We start from the raw sequence: 14,590 nt of genomic DNA, 5'->3' as shown, positions 1-14,590 counted from the left end.
TCTATCTATCTATCTATCTATCTATCTATCTATCTATCTATCTATCTATCTATCTATCTATCTATCTATCTATATCTATATCTATATATATATCTATATAGATATATAGATTACCTGAACTAAATCTACCCAATTCCCCATCCATTTAAATTCATTGATATCCAAGATGTTGATGTTTAAACTTTCCATCTGCTATTTGGTCACATCCAGCTTTCTTTGGTTCATAAATCGTAGATTTTGGGTTCTTATGCAATATTGATCTTGGCAGTTTTGTACTTTCCTTTAATCACCAGACACACTTAGCTTCCTTTTGACTTTGACACAGATGTTTCTTTCCTTCTGGACCTATTTGTAGTTCCTCTCTGCTCTTCCCCAGTAACATGTTGGATGCCTTCTGACACAAGGAGCTTATCTTCTGGTGTCATATCTTTTATAATTTTAATACTGTCTAGGGACATATTATTTCTTTAACTTATATGTAAAGTTCATCATGTAAAATACCAGGCTGGATGAATCAAAAGCTGGAATTAAGGTTGCCAGGAGAAATTTCAACAATCTCAGACATACAGCTCTTATGGCAGAAAGAGAAGAGGAATTAAGAATAGCCTCTTGATGAGGGTGAAAGAGGGGAATGTAAAGGTTTGCTTGAAGCTTAACATTATAAAAACTAAGATGATGTCCAGAATATCAAGGGAATTAATGAAAAGAAATGCTAGGGAAAGTGGCCTAGCTATACCAGATTTTAAACTGTATTTTAAAGCAGTAGTCATCAGACCTACTTGGTACTGGCTAAGGAATAGAGTAGTGGATCCATGGAATAGATTAGGTACATGAGACACAGCAGTTAATACCTATAGTAATCTGCCGGTTACTAAAACCAAAGACCCTAGCTTCTGTGATAAGAACTCAATATTTGACCAAAACTGCTGTGAAAACTAGAAAACAATATGGCAGAAACTGGGCATAGACCAATATCTTATACCATATACCAAAATAAAGTCCAAGTGGGTTCATGATCTAGATATAAAGACTTATAATGTAAGCAATTTGAGAGAGCAAGGAATAGTTTACCTGTCAGATTTTTGGAGAAGGAAGAATTTTATGAGCAAATGAGTTAGAGAGCATTATGAAATGCAAAATGGATAATTTTGATTACATCAAATTGAAATGTTTTGTACAAATAAAGGCAGTGTAACCAAAATTAGGAGAGAAGTGGAAAATTGGGAAATAATTTTTGCAACCAGTGTCTCTGATAAAAGCCTCATTTCAAAAATATACAGAGAATTAATTCAGACTTCTCATTGAAAGGAGAAATGCTATAGTTGAAGCTTAAATGCTTTTACCACATAAGAAGAGGATGGGAGTTGACAAAGACCCTGTTGTTTGGAAAGCAAAATGGGAAGAAGATGGCAGAGGATGAAATAACTAGATAGTATGATAGAAGCAACAAACATGGGCTTGGACAGACTTTCTCAAATAGTGGAGGGTAGAAGTGCCTCGTGTCTATGGCATCATGAAGAATCAGACAATACTGAATAAATGTCCAACAGCACTCATAAAATTTAAGAAATACATAGTTACTTCACATTCACTAATAGGGAAGGGGAGTGAATGTTGGCAAGAAGTCAAGGTTCCATTCTTCAAGTTTTCTAGGAAAATCCAGAATGATGAGTATCATCTTCTGACTGACCACTGTTGGATTCATCCTGACTGACCAAGTAAGTGGTCCATTCTACATAGAATTAAATTTTGTTAGAGCATTTCATGATCTAGCCCATACTGAAGTATTTGTCTGTTAAAATAGTAAAATGATTTGTGAAAATCATTAGTCAGTATCTTGGGTCATTATTTGTTCATAAAGTGTTTGTGTCATCCTTTTACTTGACAGTTTTAAAGTAGTTTTTATTGCTGTTTTATGCAAAAATATTAATTTATATTTATGAGAAACTCATGTCATCCTTATACTCATGACCCTGAAGACCAGTTTGTACTCAAATTTTAGACAGGAAGTCATGAAAGCAGAAACAAATTGAAAGGGCACATGTTCTCCAGAGCAAGAGCAATCAAAAAGTGTGACTACCAAAAAAGTATATTGATACCCATATATTATGGCCTTGTTCAGCTTTATTGCATGCTGTAGGTCAACAGTACTTTTTACTTTTCTTCATTTATGAGATGGGGAAAACTAATACACATCAATCTTATGGAATCATTGTAAAGAATAATTAGTTTTTAAAAAATAATGTGTCTAAATTTTCAGTTGCCATAGACAAGTTTAATATTTAAGTTTGGTGGGAATTCGGTTTTTAAAATCACTTTAGAGGAAGCAACAAAACAACCTTTGGCACTGATTAATTTGGAAGTGACTCTTGTGTTATGGGTTCTCTTTTTCTGGTAACAGGTTAATAGAGTGAATGTGGATTATGTTATTGTATAACTAAGTGCTATAGTTAACAAAGCAGCTTCAGTTTCATGTGATTATTTGGCAGAGATATCTTTGTTCTGAATGTGGGCAAGGTCATAAGAGGTTTTTGGTTAACGGAATAGGATATTGCAAATGACCATTTGTATTAAGGACTAGTGCAAAGTATTATGTATAGAAATAAATAATCATTGTATTCTGTTGTATACTCCTTGTCAGTAGCATGTTGAAATTGATCTTTTATTTAAAATTACAGCATTCTGAGACTATATCTTCCCAGCTCATACTTAATAAGTTGTATGTGTGTATTTTACATTCTGCTCATAGATATATTGGCTAAGGTATTTGGAGCTTGCAGCTACAACCAAATAATTTTTCCCCAAAGCTTATGTAATTTGCTATTTCAGTTTTTTATATTTTTCGAGAAATGACTAAGAAGTCTATTCTGGATTGGACAGCCGGATCGAGGCACATGATAGTAAATTATACTTAAGAGGAAACCCATAAATTGTTTCACTATAGTTGTGAATTAAACATCATTTTTGTTTATTAGGAGAACAGATATGAGAATCTTACAGACTGATCTTGTGGACAATCTTCTAAAGTGAAAATTTTGCTTTTTATATTATACTGAAATGCACCTATTCTGTCCAGTTGTTAAAATTTCAAAAGCACAATATGATTAAAAAATCTAGTATTGTTGAAAAGATAGCGGTTAATGTCTCCTCTTCTTCTCTTTGCTCTTTTCATCACACTTAAGCTAGTATTTGTGTGGAAAAACATTTTTAAGTAGCTTAAGCAAAATATTTTATTGGTCAGTAAATCCTAGTCATGGTTTACAAATAGTGATTATTTACTTTCACACACTAAATGCAAGAACTGTCCATGTTTGTTTATTCTTTAGTATGATTTTCATAGTGTCTTTTTCATTTCATCTTTTAGTTTGATAATGAGATTTATAATAGTGGAGAGTTCTAAAATATTTCCACTAGCAGTTATTAAGTTATTGGTATTGGGTATTGTTGTTTCAGGAGTCCTTGAGAAATAAAGTAAAAATTTCCACATTGTTGTTTTTTTTGGTTGTACAAAATGTGAAGATACATCTCATGAAATTTCTGCTACAAAATTTCTGCTCCATTGGATCTCCCAATTTTCTTTAGTGGTTTTCTGACATTTTTTTCCTTACAGTGGTTTTATGACTTTCTGTTAGTAGTACTTTTTTCTTACAAAAAATGGACTGCCTACCATTTTAATAAAACAGTTGTACAAATCTTACCTTTAAACTTGTTGTTTCTGCTGTACTTTAAAAACTCATACTTGATTCGAACAACTGCTCTAGCTATAATCATGTTACTCTTTTTCCCTTCTGTGATAAGAACTCAATATTTGACCAAAACTGCTGTGAAAACTAGAAAATAATATGGCAGAAACTGGGCATAGATCAATATCTTACACCATATACCAAAATAAAGTCCAAGTGGGTTCATGATCTAGATATAAAGACTGATAATGTAAGTAATTTGGGAGAGCAAGGAATAGTTTACCTGTCAGACTTTTCTAAATTCTTTAGAAAGCCATCTATGCTAGGTGCTTCCACTTCTTCCCCTATCACTTGCTTTTAAAAACCCTCTTCAGTCTTGTTTCCTGACCTCCTCATTTAACTGCTTTCACCAAAGTTATTGATGATTGCTATATCTAAAGATCATTTTCTCAGGTTGTTAGATGGTGCAGTGGATAGAGTGCCAGGCCTGGAGCTGGAAAACTGGAGTTCAAATGCGTCCTCAGATGCTCACAACTTGTGTGACCCTGGGCAGGTCACTAAAACCCTTTTGCTTCAGTTTCATCATCTATAAAATGAACTCAGGAAGAAAGTGACAAACCACTGTAGTATCTTTGCCAGGAAAATCCTGAATGGGGTCATGAAGAGTCAGACACGATTGAGATGACTGAACAATAAAAAATATCCCTTTTTTCAGTGCTCAACCTTCTGTACCTCTTGTAGCATTTCATAGTATTACTATTTCCTCCTGGATCGTCTTTCCTCTTTAGGTTGTATAACATTTCCCTTTTCCACTTCTCTTACTCCCTGTGCTGTGACTCCTTTTTAGGCCTTCTTTGTTTGATAATGCCCACTAACTGAGGCCAAATTTGAACTTAGGTCCTCCTGACTCCAGGGCCTGTATTCACTGTGCCACCTTGCTGCCCCCATCAGTTCTTTATCTGGATATGGAAATCATTTTCCTTTGTGATTCCTTTGTATTTCTCTTGGAAATACCGTGTTGCTGTGAAAAGTTGAGTTATTCATGGTTGATCATCTCACAATTTCACTTTGCAAGTCTTTCCAGGTTTTTCTAAAATGTTGCCTGTTTGTAATTTCTTATTGTATAGTAGCATTTAATGGAATACTACATGCATGGATCACACCTTGTGCATCCCTTCCCCATTCAGTTTCCAATATTTTGCTACCACCAAAAGGGTTGCTATGAATGTTTTTGCTTATATAGTTCCATTTCCCTTTTTAATGATCTCTGGATCAAAGGGAATGCACAGTTTGGTTGTCCTTGGGCATAGTTCCAAATTGTTCTCCAGAATGGTTGGAGTTTATCACTGTACCGTCAGTGTCCCAGTTTATCATCGTACCATCAGTGCCTCAGTTTTCCCATATCCTGTCCAACATTTGTCATTTTCCTTTTTTTGTCATTTTAGCCAATTTGATAGGTATGAAGTGGTACCTCAGAGTTGTTTTAATTTGGATTTCTCTAATCAGTGGTGTTTTATAGCACATCTTCATATACCTATAGATAGCTTTGATTTCTTCATCTGAAAAATCCCTGTTCATACCCTTTGACCATTTATCAACTGAGGAAAGGCTTATATTCTTATAAATTTGAATCAGTTCTCTATATATTTGAAAAACAAGGCCTTCATCGAGAGATTTGCTGTAAAGATTGTTGCCCAACTTTTTGTTTTCCTTCTACTCTTGGTTGCATTTGTTTTGTTTATACAAAAGCTTTGTAATTTAATATATTCAAAATCATCTATTTTACATGTTGTGGTTTCTATATTTTGTTAGGTGATGAATTTTTCCCCTATCTATAGGTCTGACTGGTAGACTATTCGTTGCTATTCCAATTTGCTTATGATGTCACCTCTTCTGTCTAAATCATGCACCCTTTTTGACATTGTCTTGGTATATTATATGAGATGTTGGTCTATACCCAGTTTGTGTCCTGTTGTTTTCCAGTTTGCCCAGCAGTTTTTGTCCAATAGTGAGTTCTCACCCCAAAGGCTGGGATCTTTGGTTTTATCAAGCACTAGGTAACCATGGTGTCTTATGTACCTAATCTATTCCACTGATCTACCACTTTATTTCTTAACCAGTACCAGATAGTTTTGATTACTACTGCTTTATAATATAGTTTGAAATCTGGTATTGCTAGGCCATGATCCTTTGTGTTCTTCTTTTCATTACTTCTTTTGATATTTTGGATCTTTTGTTCTTCCACATGAATATTGTTATCATTTTGTTTCAAGCAGTATAAAATAATTTTTTGGTTCTTTGACTGGTGTGGCAAATAATAAGTAAATTAGTTCAGGTAGAATTGTCATTTTTATTATGTAGGCTCAGCCTACCCATGAGCAGTTGATATTTTTCCATTTGTTTAGTTCTTACTTTGTGTGAAAAGTATTTTGTAATTAATTTTCTTCATATTTCTGGATTTTTCTTGACAGGTGGACTCCTAAGTATTTTTTTTTTATTATTTCCAGATACTTTAAATGGAATTTCTGTTTTTATCTCTTGATGCTGGGCTTTGTTTTTCACATAAAGAAATGCTGATGAGGGCAGCAGAGTCAAGATGGCTGAGTAAAAGCAGGAACTTGCTTGAATTTGTTGACCCAACCACCTCCAATATCTGTAAAAAAATATTACTCTAAACAAATTTTAGAGCTACAGAACCCACAAAATGACAGAGTGAAACAAATATCCCGCTGAAGTCAGCCAGGCAAGCCAAAAGGAAGGGTGTATTACACCAGTACAGTTCTGCCTGGGCTGTGCCAGCACAGACCAGTGGCACAGATTGGAGGCAAAGACTGGCCAAAGCAGTGGGGAAACCCTTTTGGATCTGGGTGAAAGAAGAGCGTGGTCTTACCCTTGCCCCAGAACAGTAGAGGTGGAGGCATTTGTAGCTGCTGCATTGGCAGCTGCTTCTGGAGCTCCAGGCCTACAGATAGTGGGGGAACCAAGCAACTGATCAGAAGGCAAATGTAGCAATCTCTGTGCTGCTGCTGCTGAGGCAGGATTCTCTTGCTTTACCCTGCTTGGATCTGGGTCACAGTGTTGGGTGACAGTCCTGGGGTAAGGAGGAGCACTGGCATGGCAGAACTTATGGTGGCTGTGAAGAGGGTATCCTTCTTACAGTTCTGAGCCAGGTACCTAGAAGAAGCTCTAACAACAGCTGCATAAAATCCTAGAAATTTGGGAAACCGTGCTCTTCATTCTAGAAACAGAGTTCTACCATGGTAAAGAGCTCAAAAGTCAAGTAATGGCAAGATGAGCAAATAGAGGAAGAGAAATCAGATTGTAGAATTGTTCTTTGGTGACTAAGGCCATAAAAACATAGAACCAGAAGAAGACAACAAAGTCAAATATCCTGCATCAAAAGTCTCCAAGAAAAATATGAATTGGCTGCAGGGCATGGAGGAACTCAAGAAGGATTTTGAAAATCAAGTTAAGAGAAGTGGAGGAAAAAATTGGGAAGAGAAATGAGAGTGATGCCAGAAAATCATGAAAAATGAGTCAGTGGCTTGCTAAAGGAGACCCCCAAAATACTGAAGAAAATAATACCTTAAAAATAGACTAACTCAAATGACAAAAGAGGTCCAAAAAGCCAGTGAGGTTAAGTATGCCTTAAAAAGCAGAATTGGCAGGGCAGCTAGGTGGCGCAGTGAATAAAGCACCAGCCCTGGAGTTAGGGGGACCTGAGTTCAAATCCAGGCTCAGACACTTAACACTTACTAGCTGTGTGATCTTGGGCAAGTCATTTAACCCAATTTCCCTGCCTTCTCCCCCCTCCAAAAAAAGTTAAAAAAAGGTCAAATTGGCCAGATGGAAAAGGAAGTTCAAAAGCTCACTGAAGAAAATGATTCCTTCAGAATTAGATTGGAGCAAATGGAAGCTAATTACTTTATAAGAAATCAGGGTATTATAAAAGATTCAAGAGAATGAAAAAATAGGAGCTAATGTGAAATATCTCTTCGGAAAAACCACTGACCTGGAAAATAGATCCAGGAGAGATCATTTTAAAATTATTGGACTACTTGAAAGCCATGATCAATAAAAGAGCCTAGACATCATCTTTCAAGAAATTATCAAGGAAAATTTCCCTGATATTCTAGAACCAGAGTCTAGAACCAGATTACCTCTTGAAAAAGATTCCAAAAAAAAAACCTCCTAGGAATAATATATCCAAACTCCAGAGTTCCTAGGTCAAGGAGAAAATAGCACAAGCAATCAGGAAGAAACAATTTTACTGTTATGGAAACACAATCAGGATAACACAAGATCTAGCAGCTTCTATATAAAGGGATCACAAGGCTTGGAATATCATATTCTGGAGGTCAAAGGAGCTAGGATTAAAACCAAGAATCATCTACCTAGCAAAACTGAGTATGGGAAAATGTGGACATTCAATGAAATAGAGGACTTTCAAGTATTGTTGATGAAAAGACCAGAGTTGAACAGAAAATTTTACTTTCAAATACAAGAAGCAAGAAAAGCATGAGAAGGTAAACAGGAAAGAGAAATTATAAGGCACTTATTAAGTTGAACTGTTTATAATAATTCATGGAAAGATGATATTTATAACTTATGAGACTTCTCAGTATTAGGAAAGCTGAAGGGAGTATGTATATATTTGTGTATATATATATATATATATGTGTGTATGTGTATGTATGTATGTATACATAGAGGGCACAGGGTGAGTTGAAAATGAAGGGATCATATCTAAAAATAGAATTAAGTGGTGAGAGAGGAATATATTGGGAGGAGAAAGGGAGAGATAGAATAGGATAAATTATCTCACATAAAAGAGGCAAGAGAAAGCTGTTACAATGGAATGGAAGAGAAGTGAAAGGGAATGAGTCAGCCTTACTCTCATTGGACTTGACTTAAGGAGAGAATAACACACACTCAGTTGCATATCTTACCCTACAGGAAAGTAGGGGGGAAGGGGATAGAGAGGACATGATAGATGAGAGGGCAGATTGGGGGAGAGGGTAGTCAGAAGCAAACACTTTTGAAAAAGGACAGGGTCAAAGGAGAAAATAGAATAAATTGGGGGTGGGAAAGAATGGGAGGAAATATAGTTAGTTTTTCACAGTATGAGTACTGAGGAAATATTTTGCATAAACACACATGTATAACCTATAATGAATTGCTTATCTTCTCAGTGGGCGTGAGTGAGGTAGGAAGAAGGGAGAGAATATGGAACTCAAAGTTTTAAAAATAAATGTTAAAAAATTGTTTTTACATGCACCCAGGAAATAAAATACATAGTGAAATGGGTACAACAATCCATCTTGCCATACAAGAAAGTAAGCGAGAAGGGGGAATATAAGATAGGTTGGATTGGGGGTAGGGGTATTCATTATGCTTTCCACCTTGGGGTGGTGGGTCTGGGAGAGATGGGGAGCAATTTGTACCTCAAAATCTTGTGGAAATGAATGTTGAAATACAAAATAAACAAAAAAATTCTAGAATAAAAAAATAGGAAAAAAGTAAAAGATTTTGGGGAGGGTGTCCATAAAATTGCTATTATTTTTTTTAAATTTTCATCTTAACATAATTGCTTTCCTTAAAAAAAAAGAAATCCTGATGATTTTTGTGAGTTCATCTTATATACTGCAACTCTGGTAAAGTTGTAAGTTTTTTCAAGTACTTTTTTGGTTGCTTTTCTAGGGTTCTCTGATTATACCATCATATCATCTGAAAAGAGTGATGTTTCCTCATTGCCTATTCTAATTCCTTCAACTTTTTTTTTGTTCCTCATTGGTGTAGCAAACATAACTAGCATTGAATAATACTGGTGACAATGGGCATCCTTGTGTCACCCCTGATTTTTTTGGGAAGGCTTCTAGCTTTTCCCCATTAAATATAATTCTTGGTGATGTTTTTGGATAAATCCTGCTTATCATTTTAAGTAATGCTTCCTTTATTCCTATGCTGTCTACTGTTTTTTTTTTTAATAGCATTGTATTTTGTCAAAGGTTTTTTTCTACATAATGATCTGACTTTTTTTGTTTTCATTATTGACATGGTCAATTAAGTATATAGTTTTCCTAATATTGAACCAAAGGTCCATCATATCTAACTTTTCTAATATTCTCCCTACCTCCTTAGTTTCTTTCTTGTTTATTTTTTTGGTCAGATATTTTCAGTTCTAAGAAGAGGGAATTAAGTTCCTCTACTAGTATAGTTTTGCCCTCTATTTTTTCCTGGAACTCACTTAACTTCTTCTTTAAGAATTTGGATGGAGGCTGCTAGGTGGCAGCACTGGCTCTGGAGTCAAGAGGACCTGAGTTCATATCCAACCTCAGACACTTGACACATCCTACTACCTGTGTGACCCTGGGCAAGTCACTTAACCCCAGTCACCTTGCCTTCCCCCTCAAAAAAAAAACCATAAAAATTTGGATGCCATACCACTTGGTACACATGTGTTCAGTATTGATATTGTTTTTTTGTCTATGGTACCTTTTACCATGGTGTAGTTTTCTTCGTTATCTCTCTCTCTTTTTTTTTTTTTTTTTGCTTTTTGAAGGGGGAAATCAGGGCAATTAGAATTAAGTGACTTGCCCAAGGTCACATGGCTAGTAAGTTTTAAGTGTCTGAGGCTGTATTTGAACTCTGGTCCTCCTGACTCAGGGCTGGTATTCTATTCACTGTGCCACCTAGCCGCCCCGCATTATCTTTTTTAATTGGGTCTATTTTTGCTTTTACTTTGAGATCAGGACTGTTATCTCTGCTTTTATTTTACTTTAATTGAAGCATAATAGATTCTGTTCTAACCCCTTTTCTGTACTCTGTATGTGTCACTCGGCTTCAAGTGTGTTGTTAATGATAGATTGTAGGATTCTGTTTTTTGATCCACTTTATTTGCTTCAGATTTATGGGACAGTTCATCCCATTGACAGGTATGATCACTGCCTGTGTGTTTCACTCCATCCTGTTTTTCTTCTTGTTTGTCCTCTCTCTCCTTTCACCCTTTCCCTCCTCACTGTCATCACTTGAACTCTGTTAATGTTAAGAGTCCATTATAATTTTCCTATATTGTCATTTTCATTAAGGAATTAATTTATTTTATTGAAAATTTTAAAATTGATATTGATTTGACTGCACTTGCCAGGTAATACATCATCCTGAATATCAATTTCAGCAAGATATCTTACATATACAATCAAATGAGTTATGTTAACTACATATCTTGCTTTAGGTACTTGTAATGCAAAATAAGATTTTAATTTCTCAATTAGTTGATCACAAAGGTCTTTGGACATATGGTCAGTTTTTTCCACCATATTATCTGCACCTGAAATTGGAGCTCTTTTGCATATACAGGGTGTTCCTAAAGTCTGGATACATAGGAAATCTCATTAAATTGCATATTTTCAAGAAATGTAATGAATGAAATTTTCAACAATATTTTATTTAATTAGCATTAAGGAGATTTCATAGGAAGGTATAGGAGACACATGGGAAATCTCATTAATTAATTAAATTAAATTAATCTCATTAATATGAAAAATATTCCCCAATAGCTAATGAAAACTTATGACACACCCTGTACCCTTTCAAGATATTGTTTCACTTTATCAGGATTCATATTATGTTCAGCCTAGGCATTCATTCATCAATTGTACACAGCCATCTTTTCTTCTTCATCATCAGAATAACCAATGAAATGAATAATGAGAAAGAAGAAACAAAACAAAAGAGAGTAGTTTGCTTCAATCTGCATTCAGACTCTAATGGATGTGGATAGCCTTTTCAATCATGAGTCCTTTGTATTTTTCTTATAACCTTGCATTCCTGAGGGGAGCTGAGTCCATCAAATCAGTCAACACAGATACGATGTGTCGGTAATTGTGTTCAATGTCCTCCTGATACTGCTCCTTTTATTCAACATCAGTTTATAAATGTCTCCCCAGGTTATTATGAAGTCTGTCTACTCCTCATTTCTTATAGCACAATAGTATTCCATTACATTCATATACCACAACTTGTTCAGTCATTCCCCAATTGATGGTCATCCTCTTGATTTCTAATTCTTTGCCACCACAAAAAGAGCTGGTATAAATATTTTTGTACAAATGCATCCTTTTCCCACTTCTGTGATCTCTTTGGGATACAGCCCTAGAAGTGGGATTGCACTATCAATGGGTATGTGCATTTTTATAGCTCTTTGGGCATAGTTCCAAATTGCTATCCAGAATGGTGGAATCAGTTCACAACTCCACGAACAATGTATTAGTGTTCCAGTTTTTCCACATCTTCTCCAGCATTTATCATTTTCCTCTTTTGTCATGTTAGCCAATCTGACTAGTTAGAAGTGGTATGTAAGAGTTGTTATGATTCGCATTTCTCTAATCAGTAGTGACTTAGAGCATTTTTTCATATGCTTATAGATATCTTAATTTCTTCCTCTGAAAACTGCCTATTCATATACTTTGACCATTTATCAATGGGGGAATGGCTTATATTCTTACACATTTGAATCAGTTCTCTGTATGTTTTAGAAAGGAGACCTTTATAAGAGATACTGGTTATAAAAATTCTTTCCCAGTTTTCTGCTTCCCTCCTAATCTTGGTTACACTGGCTTTGTTTGCTAAAAACAACAACAACAACAAACTTTTCAATTTAATGTAATCATAGTTATTCATTTTGCATTTCATAATTCTCTCCACCTCATCTTTGGTCATAAATTCTTCCCTTCTCCATAAATCTGACAGGTAAAATATTCCTTGTTTTCTGAAATTGCTTACAGTATCAGCCTTTATATCTAAAACGTGATCCCACATAGATTTTAGTTTGGCACATGGTGTAAAATATCGGTCTGTGCCCAGTTTCTGCCATACTATTTTCCAGTTTTCCTAGCAGTTTTTGTCAAATAGTGAGTTCTTACCCCCAAAGCTGAAGTCTTTGCATTAATCAAACAGTAGATTACTATAGTCATTGACTACTGTATATTGAATACCTATTCTGTTCCACTGATTTACCACTCTTCCTCAGCCAGTACCAAGTAGTTTGGATGACTGCTGATCTGTAATACACTTTAAAATCTGGTATGGCTAGGCAACCTTTTCTAGCATCTTTTCATTAATTTCAACGATATTTTGGACCTTTTGTTCTTCCAGATGAATTTTGTTACTATTTTTTCTAGCTCTATAAAATAATTTTTGGTAGTTTGATTGATATGGCACTAAATAGGTAAATTAATTTAGGTAAAATTGTCATTTTTATTATATTAGTTTGGCCCAACCAGGAGCAACTGATGTTCTTCCAGTTATTTAGATGTGACTTTTATTTGTGTCAAAAGTGTTTTGTAGCTCTTCCGTTCTTTTTGGTCCCGGCGGCAGGAGGAAGATGACGAAGAGGACATTTTCATTTGGGAAGCGTCGGAATAAGACGCACACTTTGTGCTGTCGCTGTGGTTCTAAGGCCTACCATCTTCAGAAGTCAACATGTGGCAAATGTGGATATCCTGCAAAACGCAAGAGAAAGTATAATTGGAGTGCAAAGGCTAAGCGACAAAACACCACTGGTGCTGGTCGAATGAGGCACCTAAAAATTGTCTATCGCCAACTCAGGAATGGATTCTGTGAAGGAACAACACCTAAACCCAAGAGAGCAACTGTTGCAGCATCTAGTTCATCTTGAGGATTCAACTGTTTGTTAAAGTAAATGTCCTGAAAGAAAAAAAAAAGTGTTTTGTAATTGTATTCATATACTTTCTGCGTTTGTTTCGGCACGTCAACTCTCAAATATTTTACAAAGTCTACAGTAACTTTTTAAATGGAATTTCTCTCTCTATTTCTTGCTGTTGGATGTTGTTAGAAATATATAGCAATGCTGAGGATTTATGTGGATTTATTTTGTATCCTGCAATTTTGTTAAAGTTATTTATTATTTTAAGTAGTTTTTTTACTTGATTCTCTAGGATTTCCTAAGTATAGCATCATATCATCTGCAAAGGTTAATAACTTAGACTCTTCTTTGCTTATTCTAATTCCTTCAATTTCTTTTTATTCTCTTATTGCTGCATCTAACATTTGTAGTTCCAAATTAAACAATAAGGGTGATAGTGGACATCCTTGTTTCACCCCTGATCATAATGGATATGCCTCTAGTTTATATGTATTACATATGATACTTACTGAAGGTTTTAGGTAGATGCTACTTATTATTTTAAGGAAGACTCCATTTATTCCTATGCTTTCTAGTGTTTTTAATAGGAATGAGTGTTGTATTTTGTCAAAAGCTTTTTCTTCATCTGTTGAGATAATCATATATACATTTTTACTAGTTTTATTGTTGATATGATTTATTATACTGATAGTTTTCCTAATATAAACCAGCCTTACATTCCTGGGATAAATTATACCTGATCAAAGGGTATTATTCTTGTGATAAGTTACTATAATCTTTTTTTTTCTAATATTATATTAAAAATTTTTGCATCTATGTTAAGTAGGAAAATTTTATTTCTCTGTTTTGGCTCTTCCCATTTTAAGTATCAGTACCATATTTGTATTGTAAAAAGAATTTGGTAGGGCTCCTCCAATTTTCCCAAATAGTCTATAATGTACTGGAATCAATTTTTCTTTAAATGTTTGATAGAATTCACTTATAAATCGATCAGACCATTGAGATTTTTCCCAGGGAGTTCATTGTTGACTTGTTCAATTTCTGTTTCTGAGATGGGGTTATTTAAGTATTTTGCTTCCTCTTCTGTTAATCTGGAAAATTTACGTTTTTGTAAATATTCATCCATTTCGCTAAGATTGTCAAATTTATGGGCATACAGTTGGGCAAAATCATTCCTAATTATTGTTTTTATTCCCTTCTCATGGAAGGTAAATTCACCTTTTTATTTTTGATATTGGTA

General features: G+C 34.9%; 1 protein-coding gene and 1 pseudogene across 4 annotated transcripts in view; both read left to right on the top strand.

Moving 5' to 3' along the window:
* The window catches only part of LOC138166420 (large ribosomal subunit protein eL37 pseudogene), a 130,184-nt pseudogene extending 116,776 nt beyond the window's left edge, over positions 1 to 13,408 (top strand).
* Positions 1 to 14,590, top strand: part of CCDC91 (coiled-coil domain containing 91) — a 662,757-nt gene that overhangs the window by 116,796 nt on the left and 531,371 nt on the right. The window lies entirely within an intron of this gene.

This window comes from Petaurus breviceps, unplaced genomic scaffold, assembly GCF_028583685.1.
Source record: "Petaurus breviceps papuanus isolate PSGF00001 unplaced genomic scaffold, PetGlider_PUasm1.0 221, whole genome shotgun sequence".
In the NCBI taxonomy this organism is placed as follows: Eukaryota; Metazoa; Chordata; class Mammalia; order Diprotodontia; family Petauridae; genus Petaurus; species Petaurus breviceps.
Note: the sequence above shows the minus strand (reverse complement) of the source record. Positions and strands in the feature narration are given on the sequence as shown.